This window comes from Mauremys reevesii, unplaced genomic scaffold (assembly GCF_016161935.1).
Source record: "Mauremys reevesii isolate NIE-2019 unplaced genomic scaffold, ASM1616193v1 Contig29, whole genome shotgun sequence".
Taxonomy (NCBI): Eukaryota; Metazoa; Chordata; order Testudines; family Geoemydidae; genus Mauremys; species Mauremys reevesii.
The window spans coordinates 205,898-218,067 of NW_024100839.1; the positions used below are offsets into that span (position 1 = coordinate 205,898).

Sequence of the window (12,170 nt, forward strand, 5' to 3'; positions counted from 1 at the left end):
CCCTTGCTGCTGCCAACACCAACTGGCAGAAGGGCCTATAAGTCCCCTGCCTGAGGGGAGGCCAATGCATGTGGTCGGCCATAAGCAATATGATATTTTCTGTCTTATTCTCTATCCCTTTCTTAATGATCCCCAAGATTCTCTTTGCTTTTTTGACCGTCGTTGCACACTGAGTGGATGTTTTCATAGAACTATCCGCAGTGACGCCAAGATCCCTCTCTTGAGTGGCAACAGCTATTTTTGGCCTCATCATTTTATATGTATAGTTGGGATTATGTTTTCCAATGTGCATCACTTTGCATTTATCAACAAATCTGCCATTTTGTTGCCCTTTCAACCAGTTTTCTGAGTTCTTTTTGTAACTCTTCGCAGGCTGCTTTGGACTTAACTTTCCTGAGTAGTTTTGGATCATCTGCAAATTTAGCCACCTCGCTCTTTACCCCTTTTTCCAGCTCATTTATGAATATGTTGAATAGCACTTATCCCAGACACCCTGGGGGGCACCACTATTGACCTCTCTCCATTTTGAAAACTGACCATTTATTCCTACCTTGTAACCAGTTATTTACCCATGAGAGGACCTTCCCTCTCATCCCACGAGAGTGTAATAGAGCAGAATAGGGCTTCCTTGGGAGGGGGAGTGAACAGAGAATATATCAGGGGGTTATGCACATTTACTGTCCTGGTGAAAAAGTGTGTCTGATACTCAGTCTTTACTGCTCCTGCCAGCTGTGACTGCTGAGGACATTTTCCTTCTCTACTCCAGGGTCTCTCTTCTGCCAGATTCTCAAAAAGTCAGGCCCCCTGCAGACTATGGCAGAGCAGTTTGGTAATAGGCTGCAGGACTCACCGCATAAGAATGTAGCTGCTGTAGCACCTAGACTGTCCATGGGCCAAATCCTGCAGCCCTGGCAGCCCTGGATAACCTCCCACTGATGGTGATGGGAATTGAGCCTTTGTAACTAGCTGCTGGTACCTGAGGTCTCAGCTATGGATTAAACTGGTGGCAAACACAGCTTCAGCCAAAGCAATGAAGGATGTAAGTGACAGAGCAAAGCTGGCCATCCGGGGAGCTGCTGCAGTCCCATCACCACAGCTGGAAGGGAGAAGAGGAAAAACTCCCTAAAGTGCTGGGAGCAGCCCTGAGAAAAGAAAGTTTTGTCAGTGAGATCAGTAGCAATAACTGTGAAATGAAGGAGTGCTTTCTCCTCTGTACCGACATGGTTGAATTGTGTTACTGTACTGTGAGATAAAGCTTTAAAATATCCTGCTCTAATTTCAGGATGGGCCTGTAACCATAATCAGTCTCTGTGGGAAGTGGCCTCTAGAGAGTGATCTTTGGGCAGAGCTGGCTGAAGAGCTTTCCTACTCACCAGGAGATCCTGGCTTGGCCTGACAGTTCTTCCTTGCTGAACCTGGCTTTTCTGTCAGGCTCCTTTCTTTTATTTCTTCTCATGAAAAGAAAAGACCTCACTGCACAATCCTTGGAAGTGCTTGTTCAAGTCACAGAGACCCTCCCTTGCAGCTAAGTCTTGTGGAAAGTGTTAAGTGGTAAATCTGGAGCTGATGGAAAGGTTACCATGACTCAAGTTGAGCTGAAGCTGCTTTGAGTGAAACACAGAGCACTAATCAGTATCTGATCATGGCAGCTTGTGGAAGAAGTGCATGTTAGTAGCCCTCTGTCAACTCAGCTGTGGCTTTCCATGCACAGAGAGCCAGACAGCAAAAAGTCTGCAGTCTTGAAGGAAATGGGGAATGTCTGTACTTTGGCATTTGAAGGTGTAGTCTTGGACCATCAAGTGTAGTGGTTGCAAAGGTTCTCTTGGGGAAGGCACCATGGCTTAGTTGGCTAAAGCACTTGTCTAGTAAACAGGAGATCCTGGGTTCAACTCCCAGTGGTGCCTTGTTCTATAGCTTTCATCTCCTTTGCTCACATTTTCCTGTGACTTTCTAGGAAACAGAAGAGACCTCCCTTGACAATCCAAGTAATTGCTTGTGAAGAAAAAGGCTTCTTTCCAGCAGAGCATTGGAGAGAATCAAATCCTCAGTCTGGAGTTGATCAAAAGGCTATTGGCATTGGCATTGGCAAGGAGGTTGCTCCAGCTGCAATTTGCTGTGACAGGAGAGCCTGTGTCATGCTCCCATGGGGATATCTATGCACAGAGCCCCTTCTAGAGGGTTCTCTGCAGGGCTTGCAGGAAATGGAGAATTACTGTCCTTTCACCTTTCATGTTAGTGTTGATGAAAAATGGAACAGTTAAGGGAGAAGTCCCAGAGCGTGGCACCATGGCAGGGCTTGCCAAGAGAGCTGCTAGCTATACAAATGCTTGCAAAAGAAACGGGTCTTTTTGCTGACAACTGTCAAAAGGAGGCTTTGGATAAACATGGAAACAAGGTCAAGGTCACTGAAACTCATCTTGCATGTGCAGCTGTTGAAGCTACAAGGCAGAGCACTAAGCACAGTATTACCACGGCTGGTCACAGCAGGGTCTCTGTGTGGTGGGATCCGCGGGGTACAATCCCAAACTGTGGAACTGCTCTGTCCTCTTACCTCTCCAGCCTGGGCTGTGTCTTACAATGCTGCACTAGTGGCAAGCAGCAAAACCCCCTCCATGTGCTGTGATCACTCAGCCACCAACATGCAGCAATGCACCCAACTAAGTTGCATGAATGCTCTATAAGCCACTCCTCAATTATACATAGAGAGACACCAGCATATCTCCCCAGCCCTCAGCCTTGCACCTCAGAAATGTACCATCTTACACTGCTCAAAACCTCTTGAAAAGTGCAAGCTCATTAATTAATTCACCACTTCCTCAAAAATAAAGTGAATATGCACCAGCCTTTTTAATCTGAGCAGCTTTCCCAAGCACTTTGGACAATTTCACAAGTCAGTGTAAAACATTAAAATAAGTTTATTAACTACAGAAATATAGATTTTAAGTGATTATAAGTGTTAGGCAGAGAGGTCAAAGTTGGTTACATAAATGGAAATCTCAGTGTGACATTCTATACCTTTGCCGGAGCGGGCTGTAACCCCCATATTCCACATATTATCTTACAAGGGGAGAACCAGTTTTGAAGGCCAATTCAGTCAGGGTGGATGCAGTCCACTGCCAATAATTGCTGGGGAGGTGTCTATACCAAGAGAGGGAAAATTGCTTTTGTAGTGAGCCAGCCACTCCCAGTCCCTATTCAAGCTCAGATTAATGGTGTGAAGTTTGCAAATAAATTGTAACTCTGCAATTTCTCTTTGAAGTCTGTTTTTGAAGTTTTTTGAATGGCTACTTTTAAATGTTAATGAATGTGAATGTGTGAATGGGTTAGTGAATGTGTAAATGGATTGCTGTTTGTGCAGACCCATATGGTCTAGTGATCAGGATTCCTGGTTTTTACCCAGGTGGCCTGGGTTCATTTCCTAGTGTGGGAAAAGGCCAGAGATTTTGCTCAGAGGGGAGGCAGGAAATGAAAAGAATGGAGAGGGATCCTGCCAGCAGGGGAGTTGGACAGTGTTGGGAGGGGATCCCAGAAGGGAGGGTGGGGGGCAGACGTCTGAGAGGAGAGCAGGGAAGGATCCCAGCTGTGTGGGAAGTTGACACTCTGGAGAGCACAGGCTTGGCATAGGGAGTGGGAAGAGTGAGTGTGTCTCTCTAAACTCACCAAGGGCAGACTCGGTAGGACTGGAAGAATTACGTGTTTGTTGGTAAATGTCAATTTCTGTGTAAACACACGACCCAATGGCAAAATATTTCCATTGATAATAATCAAAATTGACAGAAGGGCAAAGTAAGAAACATGCTGCTTGAGAACGTGTCCTGTTCTAATCCTATAGGGGTCCCTTCTGCCTTAGGCACCACCATGTGGGTGTTTCATTTCCCTCCCCATTTTCACACAGAGACACAATTTCCTTTACATGGATCCATGAACAGCAAAACCTCCCTGTGTCTCTTGTCTGAGCCAGGGCATTCGATTCCATTGAAACCTTCTCTCCTGCAATGGCAATGCTCAAACAGAGGGGATGTGTCCACCTTCCTCCCCACCCCGGCAGTGAGATATTCCCTCTCCTCTTCATGTTGATGTTGTTATTCCATGAGTCATCAAGGATGGAATAAAAAACTGAGTTTACTCCAGGGTGAGGAAAGAAAGGAGCCACCAACTCCTTGAAAAATCTCAGTGCCCAGAGAAAACCTGCCCTGCTATTGGAATCAGAGGTGCTGGCGATATGACGGGAAAAGCGACTGTCTGAATTGTCAAGGCAGGGAATGAACAATCTATTCAGTATAGTGAGTATTAGAAAGGCGGATTAGTCTTATAATTAATTTCTGTATTTGCAAATGTGTGTTTGCTGGAGAAATATCTTTATTTCTGTTTGCTGTTACTTTTGATTATTCTGAAAAAAGGTGGGGGGAGCGTCCCTCTAGGTTCATAAGCTAGACCCTGTAATATTTTCATCCTGGTGTTACAGAGATAGTGTTATTTTCTTTCTTTTTAATAAAATCTTTCCTTTTAAGGACCTGATTGATTTCTTCCCTTGTTTGGAACCTCAGGGGAGGAGGAGGGGGGGTGAATCCCTCTTTGTTTTTATTCAAGGAGTGATTTCTACATAAAACTTTAAAATAAACAGAGTAATAAATCACATGCACCATTACATATACTATTAATTATGTAAAACTACAAGATTTTCCACATTTCAAGAACACGTTTTAACCATTTGATTCTGGGAAACTCTCACGAGAGAGTGCATCAGCTACTGTGTTGGAAGCTCCTGAAATGTGTTGAATTTCAAAATCAAAATCTTGGAGAGCTAAACTCCATCGAAGAAGTTTTTTGTTGTTTCCCTTGGCAGTATGGAGCCATTTTAGCGCAGCATGGTCGGTTTGTAGCTGGAACCGATGTCCCCAAATGTATGGGCATAGCTTTTCCAGGGCATACACAATGGCGTAGCATTCTTTTTTCACTGATGGACCAGTGGCTTTCCCTCTCACACAGTTTCTTGCTGAGAAATACGACAGGATGGAAGTTGTGATCCGATCCTTCCTGCATTAAAACTGCTCCTACCCCATGCTCAGATGCATCAGTGGTTACAAGGAAGGGTTTGTCAAAGTCCGGGGCCCTTAGCACAGGGTCAGACATGAGCATCGCCTTAAGCTGGGTAAAGGCTTCCTGACACTCATCAGTCCACTTAACTGCATTTGGCTGTGTTTTTCTGGTTAGATCAGTTAGTGGGGCAGCGATTTGGCTGTAGTGTGGTACAAATCGCCTGTAATACCCGGCCAAGCCTAAGAAGGATTGGACCTGTTTCTTCGACCTTGGGACAGGCCACTTTTGGATAGCCTTCTTGGCCTGTAGGGGGTTTATAGTTCCTCGACCCACCTGGTGCCCTAGGTAAGTCACTCTGTTTTGGCCTATTTGACAGTTTTTGGCCTTAACAGTGAGTCCTGCCTGCCTGATGCACTCAAAGACCGTTTCCAAGTGTTCTAGGTGTTCGGGCCATGAATCAGAAAAAATGGCCACATCATCGAGGTAGGCAACTGCACATTCTCCCAATCCTGCTAGTAGACCATCTACCAGCCTTTGAAAGGTGGCGGGTGCATTCCGCAGTCCGAAACGGAAGCACATTAAATTCATACACCCCTGCATGGGTGATGAAAGCTGACTTTTCTTTAGCGGGTTCACCTAGTGGTACTTGCCAGTACCCCTTGGTTAAATCTATTGTAGAGATGAACTGGGCACATCCCAGTTTCTCCAACAGCTCATCGGTGCATGGCATTGGGTAGTTGTCGGGGCGAGTTACAGCATTCAGCTTACAGTAGTCCACGCAAAAGCGTATTTCCCCATCTGGTTTGGGAACAAGAACCACTGGAGATGCCCATGCACTGTTAGAGGGGTGGATTATACCCATCTCTAGCATGTTTTGGATTTCCCGTTCAATAGCAACTTGGGCATGAGGTGACACCTGGTAGGGTGGGGTTCTAATTGGGTGAGCATTACCTGTGTCAATGGAGTGGTATGATCATTCAGTCCGTCCTGGGGTGGCTGAGAACAAAGGGGTGAAGTGAGTGCACAGCTCCTTGATCTGTTGCCGCTATAGACGTTCCAGGATTGTGGAGAGGTTCACCTCTTCCATGCCACCATCACGTTTCCCTTCGTAGTAGACACTTTCAGGCCATTCAGCATCATCTACTCCCTGGGCTGTAAACTGACAAACCTGTAATTCTCTGGAATAAAAGGGCTTTAGAGAGTTAACATGGTACACTTTAGGCTTTAAGGAAGAATTAGGAAATGCTATGAGGTAGTTAACAGCTCCTAGGCACTCCTGGACCGTGAATGGTCCTTCCCATGACGCTTCCATCTTATGGGCCTGTTGTGCCTTCAAGACCATAACCTGGTCCCCTACTTTGAAGGAACGCTCTCTGGTATGTCTATCATACCAGGCCATTTGCTCTGCTTGAGCATCCTTTAGGTTTTCTTTAGCCAGGGCTAAAGAATGGCGGAGGGTGTTTTGTTGGTTGCTTACAAAGTCCAGAATGTTAGTTCCTGGAGAAGGCGTAAACCCCTCCCAGATGTGTACCCAGAAGCCTCCTACTGCAAGACAAGCCCAAGAAAGAAACCAACAGGACTCCACTGGCCATCACATACAGTCCCCAGCTCAAACCCCTCCAACGCATCATCAGGGATCTACAACCCATCCTGGACAATGATCCCACACTTTCACAGGCCTTGGGTGGCAGGCCAGTCCTCGCCCACAGACAACCTGCCAACCTGAAGCATATTCACACCAGCAACTGCACACCGCACCATAGTAACTCTAGCTCAGGAACCAACCCATGCAACAAACCTCGATGCCAACTCTGCCAACATATCTACACCAGCAACACCATCACAGGACCTAACCAGATCAGCCACACCATCACCGGTTCATTCACCTGCACGTCCACCAATGTAATATATGCCATCATATGCCAGCAATGCCCCTCTGCTATGTACATCGGCCAAACTGGACAGTCTCTAAGGAAAAGGATAAATGGACACAAATCAGACATTAGGAATGGCAATATACAAAAACCTGTAGGAGAACACTTCAACCTCCCTGGCCACACAATAGCAGATTTTAAGGTGGCCATCCTACAGCAAAAAAACTTTAGGACCAGACTCCAAAGAGAAACTGCTGAGCTCCAGTTCATCTGCAAATTTAACACCATCAGTTTAGGACTAAACAAAGACTGTGAATGGCTTGCCAATTACAGAACCAGTTTCTCCTCCCTTGGCTTTCACACCTCAGCTGCTGGAACAGGGCCCCATCCTCCCTGATTGATCTAACCTCGTTATCTCTAGCTTGCTTCTTGCTTGCTTATATATACACACCTGCCCCTGGAAATTTCCACTGCTTGCATCCGAAGAAGTGGGTATTCACCCACGAAAGCTCATGCTGCAAAACATCTGTTAGTCTATAAGGTGCCACAGGATTCTTTGCAACCCCTCCCATTGCTGCTTCACCAGCTGTAATGGCCCCTTAACCTCATGGCCATACACAAGCTCGAATGGTGAGAATCCTAAACTGGGATGTGGTACAGCCCTGTAGGCAAACAGCAACTGCTGCAACACTAGATCCCAATCATTGGAGTGTTCATTCACAAATTTACGTATCATGGCCCCCAAAGTTCCATTAAACCTCTCCACCAGGCCATTGGTTTGGTGGTGGTACGGGGTGGCAACCAAGTGATTCACCCCATGAGCTTCCCACAGGTCTTTCATGGCCCCTGACAGGAAATTTGTTCCCGAATCTGTAAGAATGTCGGAGGGCCAACCTACCCTGGCAAAAATGTCAGTTAAGGCCTGGCACACACTTTTAGCCCTGGTGTTGCTTAGAGCTACTGCTTCCGGCCATCTGGTAGCAAAGTCCACGAAAGTCAGTATGTATTGTTTTCCTCTGGGGGTCTTCTTTGGGAAAGGACCCATAATATCCACAGCTACTCACTGAAATGGGACCTCAATTATGGGGAGTGGCTTGAGAGGGGCCTTGACCTGGTCTTGGGGCTTTCCTACCTTTTGGCATACCTCACAAAACCAGACATAATTGGCAACATCCTTGCCCATCCCCTCCCAGTGGAAGGACTTCCCCAACCTGTCTTTGGTTCTGTTCACCCCAGAATGACCACTGGGATGATCATGGGCCAAGCTTAAGAGCTTTTCCCGGTACTTAGTTGGAACTACCAACTGTTTTTGAGGATGCCAGCCTTCCTGGTGTCCACCAGAAAGAATCTCCTTGTATAAAAGTCCTTGTTCTACAACAAACCGGGATCAGTTAGAAGAGCTGAGAGGTGGTGGGTTGCTCTGTGCCGCCGCCCAAGTCTTTTGAGGCTGTCATCGGCTTCCTGCTGAGTCTGGAATTGTCCCCTTGAGGCTGGAGACACCAGTTCCTCCAGGTAGACTGTGGACTTGGGGTTGGTCCCTCTGGAAGCAATGTAGGTGATGACGTTGTTTCCGTTGACTGTGAACTGCTCTCCGCTGGTGCACTACGTGATATTTCAGGCTCTGGCTGAGCCTCTTGGTTAGGGTTGCCTGCTGCTCCTGCCAGATCTGTTTATGACAGCCCCCCTCTACCTCTTGCATGCAAAGCGAGCTCTGATGCTTGAGCTAATTCCCCGCAGCTGGCCTGACTCTCAGGCACCGGGCAAAAAAAGGCAAGGGCTCTACGGCCTTAAGCAGAACACAGCCTGAAATGGGGAGGGGGGGGCGCTACCCAGAGCTGGGGAAGGGGGTCCGAGTCCCAGCCACGCTCCTCGGCACAAACACCAACGCTCCCTCCCTGGAGTGTGTCTGGGCTGAGGGTTAGCCCCTGAAACAAGCACCAAACTTCAGAAGACAACGCAGGGATAGATCACTTGACGATTGCCTGCTCTGGCCATTGCCTCTGCAGCGCCTGGCATCGGTTACTGTCAGAAGACGTGATAGGGGCCTAGATGGACCATCGGTCTCACCCAGGAGGGCCGTTCTTATCTTCACCACTTTCCTCTAACCCAAGCAAAGCCAGGAGCAGGCCCAGCTCAGCAACTCTAGCAGACTCCCTGGCCCCTGGCCCAGCATACAGCAAAACGACCCTGCCTCCGCCAGGATAGACAGCCACCGACTCCCTCTTCCAGACCAACGCAGCCCTTCCCCGCTTTGGCTGTCTCCAAGCTGTCTGCGTGCTTTGCTCTGCTCTGCTCCACGGCTGCCATGCTGCCTGAGATCAGGAGGCTGCGAGGTCTCACGGTCTCAGCTGAGCTGGTATCGCGTGCCACCCCGCCCATCTCCTCATTCCCTTCATGGACCCCTGGGATGTGAGTAATTCTGTATTTGAGTGGCTCTCCCTCCCGGCCAATGAGCTTGGCGTAGACTAGCAGGGAGGGAGGAGGAAAGGGATTGTGCTCCAGTGAGAGCTCAGAAAGAAAGGTGCAGGTCCCCCACTAGAGCCCAGCCCAGCAGAGCACAGCAGAGCAGAGCAGGCTGGAGAATGTGTGTCTGGGTCTGACTACTTCTCCCCTGCTCTTCCATTTGAGCTAACTTCCCCCAGCTGTCGCCAGCCTCCCAGTCAGCGCAAGGGGGAGAAGGGCCGGGGTGGAAGAGCTTTGTGCTCCGCAAGGGCTGGCTTTTTGGGAGGCCAAGCGGGGAGAGGGATGGAGGCCACTGGAGGAGCTGAGCCGGCTGACTGTCCATGGCTTCTAAAAGAAGGGCAAGAGAAGGTCCCGCAGCTGCCTTGCCGCTGGAGAATGCGGGCATTGATCCCGCTGCCTCTCGCATGCGAAACAAGCGCTCTGCCACTTCAGCTAATTCCCCTACCTTGGCAAGTGCTGTCTTGATCCATTCATTCGATAACGGAGGCCACATCGTTCCCCGCGCCAGCCAGTGACTCCTTCCAAAAGTGTCAGGCAAGGACAGGTACCTCGTAGGCCAGCTAGCTCAGCTGGTTAGAGCGTGGTGCTAATAACGCCAAGGTCATGGGTTCAAGCCCCATGCTGGCCACTTGGGGTGCAGGAGGGAGAGGGTGGCTTCTGCTCTTTTGGCTGACTGCTAGGGGTGGCAGAGGCCAAAACCAGGTGGGTCGGGAGCAGGCAAGGTCCCTGCTGGGCCCCGGGCAGGAGGAGGCTCCGGACACCTCCTTGGGCTCTCCTCCCTGGGCTCCTTGCTCCACCTGCTGCCTGAAAGGAACTTGGGCCTGGGGAGGAGACGGGTGAGCCCGGCCGGCTGCCTTCCAGGCTCATAGGAGGCCAGGCTTGAGCTGCCCGCGAAGCCAAAATCGCAGGCCTGCCGGCTCACCCCCATTTCCACAGAGGGTTGACCTGATGGCCCGAATTCTTGCCGGCCGCCAGCTCCACCCAAATGGACCCAACGCCGGATCATGCTCCCCAGCCCAAGCCACAGAGGAAGGCTTAATCCTCGGCACCCCAACCTAGGGGAGAGACTTCAAACTCCGCCGGCGCAGGGTGACCTTTGGAACTTCCCTGGACACCATCCTCCCACAGCCAGACCCCCCAAGCCCACACTCGAGCCCACCCCTCCGACAGGAAGGAGCAGGAGGACCACTCTGCCCAGGGGCACCACCACTCGAAGTCAGCTTCACTTGCTTTCTCTTCTACCCCTTTCCTCCCAAGTTATGCGCGCCTCACGGGAGCCGGCCCTGGGAAGACGCAGGCACGGCACTCTGACTGGCGGAAGCCAAACGCCCACACCGAGAGTTTAGCACGGGCTCTTGAGGCACTGGAGGAACCCCATGCAGACGCACTGATGGAGCTAAGCTTTACGGCCAAGGGCCCTACCTGTGCAGAAAGCCAACTTGCTTGTGAAAAAGACGCCTCTTTCGGCTCCCCTTCCAAACTTCCAAATGCCTCCAAATGGGAAAACACACCCACTGAAACACCCAAACGGTCCTAACGCTGGGGCCAGGCGAAAAAGAAAAGCAAGGAAAAGATTTCTAAATGGCCACCCTGCCAGAGTCGTACAGCTCCGCAAGTGAAACCCGTGGGAGGGACATTACACAGAAAAGGGGAATGGAAAGCTGCCCAAATTGAGATGCTGTGGAAAGCTACAGCCCCATCGCTACTCCTACTCTGCACACTTCTTGCAACAGCTGATGAACGGCCAGGTGCTTTTCGCATCCAAGCCCACACCAGGGGAAGACCTTGAGAAGCTTCCCGTGGCTTGCCTGGTTCAGCTGGTCAGAGTGTGGCACTCGTGGAGGCAAGATGGTGCAGAGGAGCCCCTGGGTGGCTGTGGGCCTGGGGAGGGTGGCTTTTGATTTTTCGGCCTGACCGCTACGGGCAGCAAGGCCAAAAGTCAGATGGCCGGCTCTCCCGTCCACCAGGCTCATCAGGAGCCCTTAGTCGACAGGCTCGGAGAATGCGGGCGGCGTCCCCCACTACCTCTCGCATGCAAAGCGAGCGCTCTGCCGCTTGAGCTAATTCCCCGCAGCTGGCCTGACTCTCAGGCACCGGGCAAAAAAAGGCAAGGGCTCTGTGGCCTTAAGCAGAACACAGCCTGAAATGGGGAGGGGGGGCGCTACCCAGAGCTGGGGAAGGGGGTCTGAGTCCCAGCCACGCTCCTCGGCACAAACACCAACGCTCCCTCCCTGGAGTGTGTCTGGGCTGAGAGTTAGCCCCTGAAACAAGCACCAAGCTTCAGAAGACAACGCAGGGATAGATCACTTGACGATTGCCTGCTCTGGCCATTGCCTCTGCAGCGCCTGGCATCGGTTACTGTCAGAAGACGTGATAGGGGCCTAGATGGACCATCGGTCTCACCCAGGAGGGCCGTTCTTATCTTCACCACTTTCCTCTAACCCATGCAAAGCCAGGAGCAGGCCCAGCTCAGCAACTCTAGCAGGCTCCCTCGCCCCCGGCCCAGCATACAGCAAAACGACCCTGCCTCCGCCAGTATAGACAGCCACCAACTCCCTCTTCCAGACCAACGCAGCCCTTCCCCGCTTTGGCTGTCTCCAAGCTGTCCATGCTAAACTCTCGGTGTGGGCGTTTGGCTTCCGCCAGTCAGAGTGCCGTGCCTGCGTCTTCCCAGGGCCGACTCCCTTTTTGACATTTCCTTTTTCTCTGGCACAGGGAGTGACCTATGTCTGGATTCTCCCTGTCTCCCATCAGGTGTTGGGATGGTGAGTGAGAACGAGGAGGAGAATCCCC

The 12,170-nt window shown here is 50.5% G+C and overlaps 2 non-coding genes across 2 annotated transcripts; both read left to right on the forward strand.

Annotated features, from left to right (window-relative positions):
• The first annotated feature begins 1,830 nt into the window (after nt 1-1,830).
• TRNAT-AGU lies at nt 1,831-1,904 on the forward strand. Its single transcript has one exon. It is a non-coding gene; the product is annotated as a tRNA-Thr (tRNA).
• Nucleotides 1,905-9,931: 8,027 nt separating this feature from the next.
• Nucleotides 9,932-10,005, forward strand: TRNAI-AAU. Its single transcript has one exon. It is a non-coding gene; the product is annotated as a tRNA-Ile (tRNA).
• Nucleotides 10,006-12,170: the final 2,165 nt, after the last annotated feature.